The 17,982-nt window shown below is 40.3% G+C and overlaps 1 non-coding gene across 1 annotated transcript; it reads left to right on the top strand.

Moving 5' to 3' along the window:
* The first annotated feature begins 13,891 nt into the window (after positions 1-13,891).
* On the top strand, positions 13,892-13,965 carry Trnaa-ugc. The gene has a single exon. It is a non-coding gene; the product is annotated as a tRNA-Ala (tRNA).
* The last annotated feature ends 4,017 nt before the right edge of the window (positions 13,966-17,982 follow it).

Genomic DNA, 17,982 nt, shown 5'->3' with positions numbered 1-17,982 from the left:
TGAGTTTTAGAGGGTTAAACAATCGTCCTCAAAGGGTTAAGGCATAATCTTCAGTATACTGTATCCACCCCGCCCCTAACTGGCCATTATACGAATTACCTTCATTTTCTTTCAACTCGCAAATTAATGAACAAATAAAGAAAGATATACACTAGTACATGTATATAAAGTATGGGGTATTCATCTCCATATATAGATACTCAAATTATCTCACATAGGGAAGATATAAAAGTCTTATCACAATAACTCTGAATCTGACAGTAACATTTTCTCTTGGGAATACCAGCATGGGAATGAGCCAATCAGACTATTTACTGTCAAAATTATCATGAAATTTCACCAATCAGAGCAATATTTAATAAAGTTATGATGATATTCGACCAACCAGAGCGTTGTAATTTTCCCTATGTAGGCATAATAAGTTGTCTATGTATATATAAAGAAAATGTTCGTGTGTGTGTGTGTCTGTGTGTCTGTGTGTGTGTGTGTGTGTGTGTGTGTCTGTGTGTGTGTGTGTGTGTGTGTGTGTGTGTGTGTGTGTGTGTGTGTGTGTGTGTGTGTGTGTCTGTGTGTGTGTGTGTGTGTGTGTGTCTGTGTGTGTCTGTGTGTGTGTGTGTGTGTGTGTGTGTGTGTCTGTGTGTGTCTGTGTGTGTGACTGTGTGTGTGTGTGTGTGTGTGTGTGTGTGTGTGTGATACTAAACAGAGTTAATCGCCAATTAAGCTGAAGTTTTTGCCAAATAGGAAATATTTTGTTTTTATTGCTCTAATTTAATGGAAATCAATTCATATAGGGGGTAAAAAAAATCTGTTTCATTTAAGGAGTTGTTTACCATCATAAGATAGCAAAACTATACTGAAAGTAGGTTAGGTTAGGTTAGGTTTAATATAAAGGTTTATGGCCACTCTGAAGTTTCTAAAAATATATGTAAAATAGCGTTGAAATAATACAAAAATAGCCTTATCCTTCCCGTTCGTTTCCTGATATGGAAAGTTACAAACAGTAAAAGTAAAGTAATCGTCAATAAAAACCTCTTATACATTTAGTACAGTTAACCATATAAGTCACAAAATGTCAAAGAAAACGTGAATAATAATGGTTTTCAGGTTTTAAGGGTAAACTACATAATCCTGGTGTTGACAGTTTTATATATTCAGTTAAACCGTGACCACCACTCAGATGTCCTTTTACAGTCATGTTTTGTAAATTTCTGAATGGGTAGAGACGCAACATCAATGGGTACAGACGCAACATCAATGGCTACAGACGTAACATCAATGGCTACAGACGTAACATCAATGGCTACAGACGCAACATCAATGGCTACAGACGCAACATCAATGGCTACAGACGCAACATCAATGGCTACAGACGCAACATCAATGGCTACAGACGCAACATCAATGTGGCTACAGACGCAACATCAATGGGCTACAGACGCAACATCATTGGCTACAGACGCAACATCAATGGCTACACGCAACATCGCTAACATCAATGGCTACAGACGCAACATCAATGGCTACAGACGCAACATCAATAGCTACAGACGTAACATCAATGGCTACAGACGCAACATCAATGGCTACACATCAATGGCTACAGACGTAACACATGTGGCTACAGACGCAACATCAGATACAGACGCATCAGTGGCTACAGACGCAACATCAATGGCTACAGACGTAACATCACAGGTTACAGACGCAACATCAATGGCTACAGACGCAACATCAGTGGCTACAGACGCAACATCAATGGCTACAGACGCAACATCAATGGCTACAGACGCAACATCATGGCTACAGACGCAACATTAATGGCTACAGACGCAACATCAATGGCTACAGACATGGCTACAGACGCAACATACAGACGCAACATCAATGGCTACAGACGCAACATCAATGGCTACAGACGCAACATCAATGGCTACAGACGCAACATCAATGGCTACAGACGCAACATCAATGGCTACAGACGCAACATCAATAGATACAGCCAAAACAACGCTAATAATCTACGTATAAGAAAACATCGTAGAAATTATTAAACTTCTCTCGCATTTAATATTTCATACATAAATATATTAATACAAAACTATATTTATAAAGATTGTACGTCTTGTTACCGTATACCTAACACTGTCTATATTCATGCTGAACAGTATGCTGGCATAGTTTATACACATACCTATCTAATTGTAAACCTGTACGACAATTTAATGGAATAAATATTATTATTAGTTATTATTAGTGAGAACTAACCTCTATGGAGATCACTTTGTCAAAACTGATGGAACTATAAATTCTAAACACATCAATCAATCAATCACTCATTTTAACACATAAAATAGGAAAATATTCAAGTTATCCCTCAAGAAAAATCATTTTCTCTAATACAACATACGATATAGTGTAAGGAGGACTATACTAAAATATACTTTGTCTTTTAAAAAGCGATTACAGTATCGTCAAACATCACATGATCGTTTGTTTATTAGAGACAGATATATAACAAACCAATTCTTTCAAGGAATACAATTTTTTTTTACTCCGTATCCTAATGAAATATTTTATTGAATTTTTGTTGGAAGAAAAACTTAAAAAAAAAAATACTTGGCTTTCGTTCTAGTTTCCCAGAGTTCAGTGAGCGCCAGTTTCTTCCTGTACTAACACAGGATAATGAATGGTAAACTTATCAACAACAGAGAGGTAAATTAAATCACAAAACGGTAAATTAAAACGAAAAAACGGTAAATAAAGACAGAAGCTGTTTTCAACACTATATCTGAAACTTTACTCTTCCTCTGTAATGTTTATACCACACACAGACCAAGTACCACGCTCCTCAAGACTCACATTTATACAGTAGTAATATTTTTTGGGTTACTTTACGGAGAGATATACATAATTCTGTATAATTTATTATGTTTATATCTTGTGCTCAACAAACACACGTTAGAAGGTTTGTCATGGAGCTCTTATTGTGAAGTTACTGACGCGTGCGGTGACACTCAGGTGCTGACGACAACTGCTTCATAATTATTAACGGTGTGTGGGGGTGGGGGTACGGGGTTGAGGGTGTGTAGGGTGAGGGTGCGGGGGTGTGGGGTGAGGGTGCGGGGGTGAGGTGTGTAGGGTGAGGGTGTGTGGGGGCGTGGGGTGAGGGTGTGTGGGGGTGAAGGGAATGGAGCAACAGGTGAGTTTTTACACACTCTCGTCATTGCCTACAATCCTCCCTCCCCCGTCAATACCAACCTCCCCCCCAATACCAACAAGTCAATACCCACAATACCAACAACTCTCTCCCTACCCCCGTCAATACCAACACCCCTCCTCCTCCAGTCAATACCAACAACTCTCTCCCTCCCCCGTCAATACCAACACTCCCCTCCTCCCTCCAGTCAATACCAACAACTCTCTCCCTCCCCCGTCAATACCAACACTCCCCTCCCCCCTCCAGTCAATACCAACAACTCTCTCCCTACCCCCGTCACTATCCACCCACCTCTCCCTCCCTACACACACTCGCTCTCCACAACTCAAAACATCTCTATCACCGAAGCAAAACAAATCCCCCTCTGTCTTACTCTGAGAAGCACCAGGTCGTGTGTGTGTGTCCTACAGGTGTGGCCACGTGACCGCCCCCCTCACATGTCAGCCCTGAGAAGATTGTTGTCTCTTACTAAAGCTTCTCTTTGCTTATCTCCGCAGTCAGTCAAGTGTCTCTCAGGAAAGGTCGTCCAAATGGAAACAAGAAACGGGATTATGAACTAATGTGAGCAAATAAACATCCGGTGCAACACAATTAATTACATAACTGTGTTTTGGAGTCACTCATTCGTTCTCTTATACCGTCTGAGATGTTAAGACATATTTAATTAGTACGTATAAAAGACGCTACGTAAAGATGGCGGCGGTGAAATTGTATTGAGAGAGAGAGAGAGAGAGAGAGAGAGATGATAAGGGATTAGGAGAGAGGTATAGGACAAGATCAAATAATCATTCAGTTATCCCTCAGTATACCATTTCCTCTTTCACCCAGCCACCCACCCAGCCAGCGAGACCTGATCAAATCGTGCGAAGGGGAGCTCTATGGAAGCCGCCCTGAAAGAGGTTGGGTGGTATAGGTGTCGGTGTGTGAGAGGCCCAAGAGGGGTGGCGGCCTGTTGAATGACGCTGACGATTTTTTTTATTTATTTATTTATTTTTTTTAGGGAAAGGAGGGTGAAATAAGATTAGAGGTGGGGGAAGAAAGTTATAGTTCGGAAATTGAAGAAATTTAGGAGGAGGTAAGAGAGGGTGGGCTGACCGCCTAGGTAAGCTAATAGTGTGTTAGGGTTGTGACATGGGTTAGTTATTGTCTGTCGGTACAGGCACTAGACATCCTACCCTGTCCCATATATGGGTGAAAATATTAGGTCGGTCGGGAGATGGAGGGAGGGAGGGAGGGTGGGTGGGTGGGTTAAGGAGAGAGGGAGGGAGGGTGGGTTAAGGAGAGAGGGTGGGTTAAAAGGAGGGAAGGAGACAGGATTAAAGGGAGGGAGGGAAGGTGAAAGGGAAGGAGGGGGGGAGGGTGGGGGAGAATGAGAGGGAAAGACGAGATGAAGGACGAGTTGAAGGAGGAAGTGAGGGAGGGAAGGAGAGAGGAAGCAGGATATCAGAAGCACCACACATCCTCAGATATCCTGTTATAGTCACGAGGCACAACACACGCTCTACAGCTGGGAGGTAAAGCCGCTCAAGCTAAGACTCACACTGTCAACAAGAGCACCAGCAGGAGGAGGAGACAGAAGCTATAGCTGACATCCTCCTACACCGTGGCGCTGTGTATGGCTGCTGCCACACACACACACACACACACACACACACACACACACTGGAGCTTTACTGTGATTGCGTAGTGGATAAGAGGATTACAAATTACCAAAGCTATTGTTATTACAGTGAGACTTATTTAACGGACTATATGGGAGAGTGTAGTCCGTTATATCGAGAGTCCATTAGAATGTGAAACCTCCATATAACGGACTATGTCCTTCAGATTGATGTCCGTTAAATAGAGGCTTCACTGATTAAATAAATAAAACGAGTAAAGAGTAAATAAAAGAGAAACAAAAATGAAAAATAAACAAAAATATTAAAGAAGAACAAATAAAACAAGAAAATTAAACAAATAAAGCAAGAAAAATAAGGAAATAAAGAAATCGACGAAAAAAACTGAAAATACAAACTAAAACAAGAGAACAAACAAGACAGAGGAAGACTGAAAGATAAAGAGGAGTTAGATGTGTGTATAGGTGGCCACACAAGACCCAAGTGGCCACACAAGACCTTAGTGGCCACACAAGACCTTAGTGGCCACACAAGACCTTAGTGGCCACACAAGACCTTAGTGGCCACACAAGACCTTAGTGGCCACACAAGACCCTAGTGGCCACACAAGACCCTAGTGGCCACACAAGACCCTAGTGGGGTACTCTTACGTGTTATGACTCTACATAATGGCCCCCAGAAAACTACGCCACTAACCAAGGGAAACATGATTAATGTCACGATGTAATGGTTACCATGGTGACTGTGTGGTTACCATGGTGATACTGTGTGGTTACCTGTGGTTACCATGGTGATGCTGTGTGGTTACCATGGTGATACTGTGTGGTTACCATGGTGATACTGTGTGGTTACCATGGTGATACTGTGTGGTTACAATGGTGATGGTGTGTGGTTACCATGGTGATGCTGTGTGGTTACCATGGTGATGCTGTGTGGTTACCATGGTGATACTGTGTGGTTACCATGGTGATGCTGTGTGGTTACCTGTGTGGGTTGACCATGGTGAGGCTGTGTGGTTACCATGGTGAGGCTGTGTGGTTACCATGGTGAGGCTGTGTGGTTACCATGGTGATACTGTGTGGTTACCATGGTGATGCTGTGTGGTTACCATGGTGATGCTGTGTGGTACCATGGTGACTGTGTGGTTACCATGGTGATGCTGTGTGGTTACCATGGTGAGGCTGTGTGGTTACCATGGTGATACTGTGTGGTTACCATGGTGATGCTGTGTGGTTACCATGGTGATGCTGTGTGGTTACCATGGTGATGCTGTGTGGTTACCATGGTGAGGCTGTGTGGTTACCATGGTGATACTGTGTGGTTACCATGGTGATACTGTGTGGTTACAATGGTGATGGTGTGTGGTTACCATGGTGATGCTCCAGGCAGTAATAATAGTTACCACGACAATACAACACAAGAATCGACTACCGAGGGGAAACAACTGTACAATCTCTTCTTTTACTTTCGTTTTCCCCTTTTATCGCCCATTTCTTTTTCTTCTTTTACGGTAAAACCTCCATTTAACGGACATCAAATCTAATTGGTATAGTCCGTTATATAGAGGTTTCTCAGCTAACGGATCTCGATATAATGAACGATACTATCTCATATACACCGTTTATATGGAGGTGTCACAGCTAACGGACCTCGATATAACGGACTATATTCTCCTATATAGTCCGTTAAATAGAGGTACCACTGTTATAAGGGCCATAACACTCAGCTAGATAGTAAAGGGGGTTTGAGGGTGATGGTTCAGGTCTATTAACTATTTACATATACCGTCCCTAAGGTGTTGTAGTCAGCCTCGAGGGTCAAGTTTTAGGACGGGGGAGGAGGGGTTGGGGAGTATGGGGGGAGGGGGGAGGGGGAGAGAGTGGGTCTTAATGGTTATGGGTTCTTTTGCTGTTATTTTTGTTGTTCAATATTTAATGGCTTTATACTACATGCGCGCTCTCTCTCTCTCTCTCTCTCTCTCTCTCATTCTCTGTATTATTCTCTATTGTTATTCTCTCTCTCTCTCTCTCTCTCTTTTATTCTTTCTCTTCTCCTCTACCTTTCCTCTTTTCATTTTAAACTACGACTATTTCTACTTACAATAATAATAATAATAATAATAATAATAATTATAATAATAATAATAATAATAATAATAAAGATTACAACAATAATAATACTCTTAATACTACTAATAATAACAACAAAAGCAATAAAACAAAAGAAAACATCACACACACACAATAACATACACGAAATTTACTCGACAAAAACAACAGATATTCAGTAATAAAAGTTCTTCATCTCACATTAAAAAAATAAAGAAAAACAATATTATTTTATACTAAACTTGAACAAAATATGATAAAAATAATTCAGTGAACTAATTTTTTTTTCATAGTAAATAATTTGAGTTATTTTTTATTATATATTTCGTGGGAGGTTCTTTTTAATTAACCGCTGTCAATACCGAGTTATATACATTTGTAGTAGGAGATGTTGAACCAATCGTCTCTCGCGAATGGAAAATAAAATTCACTTTAGGATTTTTTTAATTTTTTTAACCATAGGGGTTTTTATTATTATTATTATTATTGTTATTATTATTATTATTATTTTAAAGAGTGAAGGTTCAGAGATGATGGGTGTAATACATACATACATACATTATTTACATACATACATACATTACATACATTAGTTACATACATACATACGTACATACATGTGAAGATCAACCCCCCAAGCTTATTATTCCTGATGATTTAAAAACCTAAGGCTGCCTGAGGAGTTAGGTTAGGTTAGGTTAGGTTAGGTTTGGTTGGATGGTTAAACTTCAGGTGATATAAGCAGGGGCCTAATCATCCCTTAATTTAATTTTCTCTCACCTTTACACTTCTCACTGAGTGCAAATTAAAAAACTAATAAAAAAATATTATATATATTTTTTAATTACTTTGATGCGAGATAAAATTATGTCCGACTCTTCCGTCAATCTTCTTATTTCACAACATTACAAAATCATCCCCCCAAAAAATTGACGAACGTGTAAGAAGATTTTAGATTTCTTGTCCAAAAAATTGTATTCTTGCGTTTGTTTTTTGTTTTTCAGAAAGATAAAGATTTTTTGTTTCATTCCACAAAAGTTTCATTAATTTCTCTGAGGAAGGACTTTAATTTTCCTTTTGATAACTTACAACATTTCGACTAAATTTATGCACCCTGAGTCAAAATTTCCATCTTTTGGAAAATTTTCTTCAGTTTACAGAGGCAATAACTTTTCCCAACATACTCTGGTCATCAAGCACTTTCTTTCCTTCCTCCCAAATTGATTTTTTTTTAATATTTTTGTCAGATTAATTTTCAAACCTCTAAAATAACTTAAATAAATTATGTGACGTCCAGCAAATATCTACAGGATTTGCCTTCAGTAAAACGAGATAGGTTGGTTCAAGGACATGGTATTTCCAACAAACTTACGGTACACACAGACATACGGTACACACAAACGTACGGTACACACACACACACAAACGTACGGTACACACACACACACACACACACACACTCTGAACAGCCACTAATTTCCCAGTTACGAGAGAGAGAACGCTTTGACTGATCGACGAAAAAATAAAAGGTCAAATCTTTTCGTTATATTTTCAAAAGAAAGAAAGATCAGAAGTAAATAATGCGAGACGAAGATGCACCTGGGAGACGACGACACACACACACACACGCACACACACACACACAAACGTACGGTACACACACACACACACACACACACAGTCACTGTTTCTCTCGCCCACAAGACACATTACCTGGAACAAGATAGGTTGGTTTTCTTAACACGAGATATATTAGACCGTGTGTCTCGGTATCTCCCGCCGGCGCTGACGGAGGTGGTAAACAGGTTAACCACGGTATTCCTTTATTACCGTGAAACCTCTATTTACCGGACTATATGTGAGAGGTTAGTCCGTTAGATCCAAAGTCCGTTAAATTAAAAGTTTCTTGTAAATGGTCTATATGACTGGAGGTAGTCAGTTATATATGAAACTTTTATTTAACTGGCTATATAGGAGAGGATAGTCCGTTATATATAAAACCTCTATTTAACGGACTATATGCGAGAGGTTAGTACGTTAGATCCATTGTCCATTAAATATAAAACTCCCTTCTAACGAACTATATGACAGAGGGTAGTCCGTTAAATAAAAAAAATCCTTCTAAAGGACTATATATGAGATTAATCCGTTATATCCAGTCTGTTATATGCGACACCCCCTTTTAACGGACTATATGACACAGTTACACTCAACCCACACACACGTATCGCCTACTTCTCAGAGCTTCTTATGTCAACTGTAAACTCTTCGTCTTGATGACTAGATCAGCCACTGTTCCAACTTTGACTCCTTTGTTTTCTTTCGTTTTCTCACAAAGGAAAGAAGAGAATTGGAGTGTATTTAAAGTTACTCATCGTGTTTTTCTCTTCTGTTTTTTCTTGAAGGAACTCAGATAATTGTAGTTCATTCTTTACACTATTCTTTCATTATGTATTGTGTGTGTGTGTGTGTGTGTGTGTGTCTATGTATGTATGTATGTATGTATGTGGGTCAAGGTATATACCCTATGCTCCTGGATAATAAAAGCCACATCGAGAAAATATTCAACAGATCCCAGAAGAGTTACGTCAGAGTCAGCCGCCAGCGTGCCTCCTCCTACATGTCCCTCTCGGCTCAACTCTCCTGAAATATTCGCAATAATTCCACCACTAGGAGAGACGAGAGCAGTGCGGGCGCTCAGGTATTGTGGGTTTTATGTAACGGGAATGAATTATATATATATATATATATACGGTCGTTGAACAACCTCTGTCGAAGAGCCTTTTTCTACTGTTTCACGAATACTAACAAAATGCTTTTACGAACCATACCAAGATGCTTTTACGAACCCTACCAAGATGCTTTAACGAACCCTACCAAGATGCTTTAACGAACCCTACCAAGATGCTTTTACGAACCCTACCAAGATGACCCTACGAACCCTACCAAGATGCTTTAACGAACCCTACCAAGATGCTTTAACGAACCCTACCAAGATGCTTTTACGAACCCTACCAAGATGCTTTAACGAACCCTACCAAGATGCTTTTACGAACCCTACCAAGATGCAAGATGTTTTAACGAACCCTACCAAGATGCTTTTACGAACCCTACCAAAATGACCCTACGAACCTACCTGCTTAACGAACCCTACCAAGATGCTTTAACGAACCTACCAAGATGACCCTACGAACCCTACCAAGATGACCCTACGAACCCTACCAAGATGCTTTAACGAACCCTACCAAGATGCTTTCACGAACCCTACCAAGATGCTTTTACGAACCCTACCAAGATGCTTTAACGAACCCTACCAAGATGCTTTTACGAACCCTACCAAGATGACCCTACGAACCCTACCAAGATGCTTTAACGAACCCTACCAAGATGCTTTTACGAACCCTACCAAGATGCTTTCACGAACCCTACCAAGATGCTTCTATTTAAAAAAAATATATATATATTCAAAATAGCCGACACAACTCTTCCGGGAAACTGGTATATTAAAGAAAAAGGATTGAGACACAGATGAAGACATGCAGGGAGAGGGTTAAGACACAGATGACGTCACGCGGGAAGAGGGGGTTAAGACACAGATGACGTCATGCGGGAAGAGGGGGTTAGACACAGATGATGCAGGAAGAGGGGTTAAGACACAGATGACGTCACGCAGGAAGAGGGGTTAAGACACAGATGACGTCACGCAGGAAGGGGGCACAGATGACGTCACGCAGGAAGAGGGGGTTAAGACACAGATGACGGGGGTTAAGGTGAAGAGGGGTTAAGACACAGATGACGTCACGCGGGAAGGGGGGGTTAAGACACAGATGACGTCACGCGGGAAAAGATAGCTACACAGAGGCTTGGTGGTGGTGGTGTTGTTGACTAGGCGACGGTGCTGGGATCTTTATGGTGGTGGCCGGGTTGGTACACGACAATACACCTTGATCTTGTCTCTCTTGACCCGAAATATTTATACCCTCATAAAGTTGTATTCCTTGTATCCTTTTATCGTCTTTTACTCCCTAACACTCTTGACATATTTTCACTTTTATTGTCTTTTGTGTATGTACCGAATCCCCCCCCACCACCCCTTTCTTTTGTTTCCTGGTTATGGTATAGAGATCGTATTATTCTTTCATCTATACTATAGATGAAAGAATACTAAGATCTCTATACTCATTGTGTCTCTGTTTACGTACCGGATCGCCTTCTTTTGTTTCCTACTTATGGTATAGTGATCGTCTATTCTTTCATTTATACTATAAATGAAAGAATATCTCCCGTTGGTACTGTACATCTTACTTCCTTTACAGCGCCCCCCCCCAAAAAAGAACCCCTTATACACCTAAAAACAAAACCCTTTAACCCCCCAAAAAAGGATCCTGCCTCCAAGTGAACCCTTTAAACGTAACTCACACAAGATAAAAGTCAGTCGAAACATCAAATATATTGCTTACTGTTGGTGACTCGGCTGCCGCCCTCACTAAGTTTTGTTGCTCTCGTAAACTATGAGGTCACACAAGTTTTGAGAAGTGATGAGTGTAACTAGGTGGATGACTTGGATGACTTGTGTTGGTGGATGAATGGTGTTGGTGGATGAGTGGTGTGTTGGTGGATGACTTGTGTGTTGGTGGATGACTTGTGTGTTGGTGGATGAATGGTGTTGGTGGATGACTTGTGTGTTGGTGGATGAATGGTGTTGGTGGATGACTTATGTTAGTGGATGAGTGGTGTAGGTGGATGAGTTGTGTGTTGGTGGATGACACACAGGCACCAAAATAAAACAAAAGGAAAATTACATTATACACACAACACGTAAACAAAATAAAACTTTCTTTTACCGTTTGGAATAATTCATTTTCTCTCTCTCTCTCTCTCTCTCTCTCTCTCTCTCTCTCTCTCTCTCTCTCTCTCTCTCTCACTAAATTACTAACAGTGAGGCGAGGTTCCAGTAGTCACGCCTGGACTCGTCGAGGACAGTCCTATTACCATGTTAATGTGGCTCTGGCTCTTATAATAACAAGGGGGCGGTAATTACGTTATAGAACACCTGGTAGCGGCGCCGTAGGGAGAACAGGTAGAGAAGACAGGTAGGGAGGATAGGTAGGGAGGAAGGATAGGTAGGGTTAAACCATCGTCCATAAAGGATTAAACCATCGTCCATAAAGGATTAAACCATCGTCGTCAAAGAATTAAATCATCATCATCATCAAAGGGTTAAATCATCATACTTAAAGGGTTAAACCATCGTCCTCAAAGGGTTATAAGGTCCGCCCCCCCCCTACCCCCCTCCCAGTAAATGCGAACCTGTAGATAATTAGAAGGAGTTAATTTGATAAGTTTTCCTGACGGGGATTTTCAGCCGAAGTGCCACCAGCAGGAGACTGACGAGGGTGATAGACGGCCACAGCCTCGAGTGAGTCTTGATCGATGTGTCAAGGGAGATTCTTCAAGATGGAGTGGAGACGTCGCCCTCAGTTGGGATTCAGCTCGTCACACTCTTGACAGATGGGTGACGCAGCAGTAGGCAGGTGGAGGAGAGAGGGAGAGGGGGAGAGGGAGAGGAGAGGGAAGGAGAAAGAGAGAGGGATGGAGAGGAAAGGCAGCCATCTTCACTTGCTTCTTCACGATATGGATACTGAGTAAAGAATTCTTTCAACAGATCCTCCCGCCTTGGTCACGAGAGGAAGCTGCGGGAAGACAATTGGTAATAGATGCAGTGTAATAAAATAAAGTCTTTGGAAATAAAAGGAATTGTTGTCACACATAATGTATTTTGACCGTATTTTACAAGTCCATGTTTACGGTATTTTCGTGGACGTGTGAATAACGTACTAAACAGAAGGAGGACAATCTGGTAAATTGAAGTCCGTTAGATGTGAAACCTCCAGATAACGGACTAGAGAGGAGAGGGTAGAGTTCTCTTGTATCTGAAACCTTTATATAACGGACTAAACAGGGGAGGATAGTACGTTAAATCGAGCTCTGTTCTACATGAAACCTCCATTTAACGGACTAAATTCCTTAGATCAAAGTCCGTTAAAGGGAGGATTCATTACATTATTCATACAGCATGGCGGATTCTCTTATTTTTTCCCCAATTAATGAAACCGATTATTTACGGGTCGAATTATTTTTTTTCCCGACAATTACATGATTTTATTCTTTATATGAATATGTGTCAATAAGGGAAATAAACAAGTCTTTCCAGTCCATTTAACTTCAGACGCAAAAAACAAAAAACACAATAGAATTACCACAATGAGTTTTATACACGTTTTATACATGTTATATACACGTTATATACACGGGTTTTTTTTTACAGCTATTAACCTCCGCGAACAAGTGATGCCAATTTACTGACCATGAAAATTTACAATAGTGAGTTAAATAAGTATGTTTGTGTGTGTGTGGTGTGTCTGCAAGAGCAACTCGGAAACTACTTTACCGATCTGTAGTGATGATGGATGGATGGTGTTGTAGTGATGATGGATGGATGGTGTTGTAGTGATGATGGATGGATGGTGTTGTAGTGATGATGGATGGATGGTGTTGTAGTGATGATGGATGGATGGTGTTGTAGTGATGATGGATGGATGGTGTTGTAGTGATGATGGATGGATGGTGTTGTAGTGATGATGGATGGATGGTGTTGCAGTGATGATGGATGGTGTTATATGTAGTGATGATGGATGGTGTTATATGTAGTGATGATGGATGGTGTTATATGTAGTGATGATGGATGGTGTTATATGTAGTGATGATGGATGGTGTTATATGCACAGGTATATTAATTCCCAGGTAACAACAGTACCACACAGGTGTTACCTTAATTAATAGAATCCCAAAGCTATTTCAGGTATATGAGTATAAGTTCATATTTAGGAATAAAGTACAGGTGCAGTAATTATCATGATGTGACAGGTATAGTGTACTGTGTATGGCGATCTGTGGTGTAATGGTCAGCATGCTCGCCTTGCAAGCGAGCGGACCCGGGTTCGATCCCTGGGCAGGGTGAAACCATGGGTAAGTTTCATTCGGCCATTTGCCTGTCTACCCAGCAGTAATATGGAACCTGGATGTTAATCGATTTGCGAATCGTATTCCGGGGTAATGGTTAGCCAGTGCAGCTGGCGAGTTGTCCGGTCTTCTCGGATTATTCCTTGACACTCGGTCAGGCAACTCCTTAACTCAGGGTGTGGTTGTTGTGTTGGCGACAGCTTCTACACCTTAAAGTATCTTAATTTGCACACCCTCGAGAGATGTAGAGTGAGGGGCGATATGATCCAGGTTTATAAATGGAAGTCTGGACTAAACAAAGGAGCGAACTCGTAACAATGATTTTAAATTAGACAAATTTAGATTTAGGCGCTGGATAGCTTCAGACATAGGTTGGATTGATATATGAGCGATAGGGGTTGGGTGTAAATGGGACTGCCCATTAGAGGTCAATAGGCCCGCTGTAGTTTCCTCCATTCTTATGTTCTTATGTTATGTTTAAAGTGTCATTGGTTCGCATGTGGGCCACCCAAGACCACAAGGAAACTATACTTGCATTAATATTGTCTAATAAGTCCCCTATTTTAATAAAAAGTTAGAATGTAATTAAAAAATGAAGCTTAGTTGGTGTTTAAGCTGATTAAGGAGATATTAAGTTAAAGCTGACGGTTAAGCTCTTCAGATAATGACAATATACACGTGTTCTGTGGCGAACACGTGTGTGACCCTTCTACCTGTACTTGGTCATCTTCCTCACGAGAGAACACGGAGCAGCAACACGGATCAGGTAGCAACACGGAGCAGGTAACAACACGGAGCAGGCAGCAACACGGAGCAGGTAGCAACACGGAGCAGGAGCAACACGGAGCAGGTAGCAACACGGAGCAACAGGGAGCAACACGGAGCAGGTAGCAACACACGGCAGCGGGTAGCAACACGGAGCAGGTAGCAACACGGAGCAGGGAGCAACACGGAGCAGGTAGCAACACGGAGCAGGGAGCAACACGGAGCAGGTAGCAACACGGAGCAGGCAGCAACAACATCAGGTGGTGTGATATCAGGTGGGGCGACACAACACTTGCACGAAATATAAATAATTATAAATAAATTACGTGATTTTCATAACCAAATTGTTCATAACCTAACCTAACCATAATCAGAATGTCACACACACACACACACACACACACACACACACACACACACACACACACACACACACACACACACACACACACACACACACACACACACACACACGCGCGTCAAATTGGGGTTAAAATGCAGAAAATATATCAAAAATATTACCCAAATATTAACCCCTTTCCCATACTATCCCCTACATAAAAAAAAAATACAAAAAATACAAAAAATTATAAAAAAATCATATCACTACTTAATTGGCAATTACGATAATAATTACAAACATTCAGCTGATCAAACGTAGTGAAATTAGTTTATGACTGAACACATTAACGCACATATCATGGATTTACACACACGCACAGACACACACACACACGCACAGACACACACACACACGCACACACACACACACACACACACACACACACACACACAGACAGACAGACACACACACATATATATTATTGTAAAATTATGTGCTGTCATATATAGCTTTGACAGAGGAGAGGTTAGGTTAGGTTACGTTCGGTTATGTTATGTTAGGTTACGTTACGTACAGGTTACGTTAGGAAAGGAAAGGTTAGGTTAGGTTAGGTTAGGTTATATAGCCTTAACACAGGTGGAAGAGAAATACAACTTAAATACCACTTGATGTTATTTCAGGAACATTTGTATCACTCGTAACTCGACACTTTAGGGGTAATTTCAATAATGAATTACTTAAATGAGGTGATTCAATCTGTAAATAATTTCCTATATATTAACCTTTATTCTGAAGATAATTAATAATGATGGTAATTAATTGTCGTAATTATACATAAGAGAGAATGAATTGGATGAGTAATTCAATATGTAGTTAAGTCTTTTATTTCATATTGGGATATATATATTACAATGAGTTTACTGTAATTGTTTTTTTGTTTTTTTTTTACGTACGATAACATCTTTTGTTTTTGTTTGACGGATAATAAATAACATCTGGGTGTTGTTCTTTTGTTATACCGCGACGAAAAAAAAAATCTCCATTCAAATATATTCCAATCTATTTTTTTTTCTGTTATAAAAACGTATAATGCAAATAATTACTAAAATTTTAACCATCAACACACACACACACACACACACACACATTACAACAATTACGCCCCCTTGTTGGTAATTAAGAAACAAAGACTAAATATAACATTAATACACCAATTACCTTGTAGTTATATCAATACTTTCTAATTATTGACAAGTAATTTAAGGGAGGAACCACTTCTAACAGCCGGACGTAAAGGCTAGATTGATTTGGGATTATGAATTCATATCATTGGTGTCCAAGTTACCACGATATCATTCATTCATCCAGCTATCCATCTATCTATCTAGTCCATCCATCCCTCTATTTTATTCCTCCCTCCATCCATCCATTTTATCAACCTATTCCTCCTTCCCTCCATCCATCCATCCATCCATTTTATCAATCCCTCCCTCTATCCTATCCACCCACCCATCTACCTGTATGAGTCTGAAAATCATTCTGCATATTGCTCGTAAACTGCATTTGACAGCTCACTGAAGTGTTCAGTGAGCTGTCAATTTACAGACAGGTATACTGGCCACCCATGGCCATTCCACTCGAATGGTTTCTTATATAAGGCAAAGTAAACCCCACACTCTTCAAACAGTCAACACATGGCTAGTCATAGACTTCCCTGTTCCTTCACCAACAGCCCTATGTCGCAAGTATACATATTGATTAGTATTACTGATGTCCCAAACGGGTATTCTGATGCCCATAATGAGTGTCTTTCTGTGAGATGCTGCCACCTACCAGACCAAATGGTAAGGAAGATTCAGTCACAGATGATACAAAACTATTTTTAACAACCTCATACATAGGACGTAAGAATAGCCATGAGTGAGATTCTTGACACCAACAGCGGCATACGAGTCCTTCATAAGACCGATATGAATTACCGTTTTTTGTTTGTGAAATAAGCTGCTGATAAACACATTCTTGTGCCTGTTTATTAATAATTTTCTCTTCACACTGAACTGTATTTTACAAGTTAAAACTGTTTTTTCTCGTGACCTTTAGAATCACAGTGCTGTCCAAGCGATTCTTTCAGATGGGAAAATTAAGATGGAATCTTTTCATTCGGTGTAAATTTAGTGTCATTATTAAAGTCATAGTGATTCATAGATCTACACGTACTGCACTGTAGTCCAGTTTCATCTGGTGTCAGAGCAAAACACGGTACAAGAGACAATTTGTGTCAATTGATCCAGCAGCTGGTAAAAACTCGGAGTATATCTGTGTGGATGTAAGTCTAGGTAGTCCTCCTTCATCGGGCTGTAGGGACAACTTTGTATGATCAGTACGATGAGGGTCATCTTTTGGAGAATTTGAATCAACCAAGGAACTTATCCAAACTGATCAGCATAGTCTTTAAATTATCTTTATCGGGACTTTCATCATCTGTTTTTAATTCCTTGCTAGCACTGGCACTGAAAGACAACCGAGATGAGTCCTCAGCTGTATCTCTACCAGCGTCCTTAAGTCCAGTCTCCACCTGCTGTGTTTTCTCGGATTCAATGGTTTTGACGGAAAACAAATTTCTAATGTCCTGATTAGTTGCAGAGGAGTATTTCAATGCATTGGTATCGTGCGCACGTTTTGTGTTGGTCCAGGTTTTTTCTCAGTAAGGTTTTAGAACAGTAATTGCAAACCATTTTTTCTGTCCATGATAATGATGATGCCATTGGTGTTGTTTTTAATAGTCCTTTTGGGGTCGTTTGTGTAAAACATTCACAACTCAAATGATTAATGATGTTTACCTGCGAGTTTATCTTACCTTTACCTGCGAGTTTATCTGAGTTTACCTGCAAATTATAAGTTAAGGAT

Source organism: Homarus americanus, unplaced genomic scaffold, assembly GCF_018991925.1.
Source record: "Homarus americanus isolate GMGI-L3 unplaced genomic scaffold, GMGI_Hamer_2.0 scaffold4060, whole genome shotgun sequence".
Classification (NCBI taxonomy): Eukaryota; Metazoa; Arthropoda; class Malacostraca; order Decapoda; family Nephropidae; genus Homarus; species Homarus americanus.
This window is presented reverse-complemented; position numbering and strand designations above follow the sequence as displayed.